The sequence below is a fragment of the Dendroctonus ponderosae genome, unplaced genomic scaffold (genome assembly GCF_020466585.1).
Source record: "Dendroctonus ponderosae isolate FM_Combo_2020 unplaced genomic scaffold, Dpon_F_20191213v2 Dpon_F_20191213_1998, whole genome shotgun sequence".
NCBI classification, from domain to species: Eukaryota; Metazoa; Arthropoda; class Insecta; order Coleoptera; family Curculionidae; genus Dendroctonus; species Dendroctonus ponderosae.
Window position 1 is genome coordinate 1 of NW_026018163.1, and position 1,202 is coordinate 1,202.

Genomic DNA, 1,202 nt, shown 5'->3' on the forward strand with positions numbered 1-1,202 from the left:
TATATGATTGTAGATTTATTAGTTACTAGAATACTGTCTTTCTAAGCAAGACAAAATTTAGATTTTGTCAATATCGGTTTATCAGTGATGTGATATCAGGGGTGTGACAATTCAGCACTTTTCCATGATTGACATTGGAGCAGGAGACAACTGCTGCTTGTCTTTATCTACGTTTATCTCTGGTTACGTGCATTACGTCTTTTTCGAAAAGTTGAGAATATTGAAAATCCATATTAATCGATACGAAAAATAAATATAAGTCAAAATATAAAAACCGTGCTTGTGCCTCAGTGTTCAAGACGGAAATTACGGTATAATTATGGCTTAAAACCCCGCAAACATGTAAAGGTATGTAGGTGTTTAAATTAAATACATTTGATTATTTTATTATTTCTTGTTCTAAACATACAGGTGATACCGCTGTTGTGGACTTGAAGCATCGAAGATGCTGGGGATCACCAGATCTCCAGATCCAGTGAGAAAACCACACACAAAAAATGTTCGCATAAGAGACAAGTAAGGTTGTCGGAACCTAATTATTCTTCTATTAATGTAAAACTATTATCTGTATTTTTTTATTTTTGCCAGTTTGATTTTGGTTGATTTCTATTTTGCGATAAGCATGTTTTCTTGGATCGAAGGAAAGCAACAAAAGTAAAATGAAAGTAATGTATCAATGCAAATTGCTATACCTAACTGTATTTCTACACAATAGAATTGTCTATCAATGTAAAACTATTAACTGTATTTTGTTGTTGTGACAAATAGTAAAATTTGTAATTGCTTATAGAATTTTTGTTAAGAGCATATTGCAAAACACTTTAATTGATCGAGAACAAAATGAAAGGGCAAAAGCCGCAGAGCGGGAACATGTAAGGAATATCAAATAATAAGTGCAGTTTTTTAGATAAAGGTTTGGTTTTTATCTCACAGTCACACATCATTGCGACAACCGCAAAATTGCTGAAAATGTTAATTTAGATTTTTAGTCCGTAGTTATAAGCTATATTTTAATTTATTTATTATCCATTTAATTCGTTTTAGATTAGTTGTAAGTAACTCTTGTTGTTGAAAAATTACATCAGTAAATACTTAAACATGTGATTAAACTAATAAGATGAAATAAAGTATCGTTTTTCTTTCGTTACATATATGTATGTATATTCCCTGAACATACCATATACATTCACTGAACATACACA

General features: G+C 30.7%; 1 long non-coding RNA gene across 1 annotated transcript; it reads left to right on the plus strand.

Moving 5' to 3' along the window:
* The first annotated feature begins 7 nt into the window (after positions 1 to 7).
* LOC125503341 lies at positions 8 to 1,147 on the plus strand. Its single transcript, XR_007280752.1, has 2 exons — positions 8 to 348; positions 412 to 1,147. It is a non-coding gene; the product is annotated as an uncharacterized LOC125503341 (long non-coding RNA).
* Positions 1,148 to 1,202: the final 55 nt, after the last annotated feature.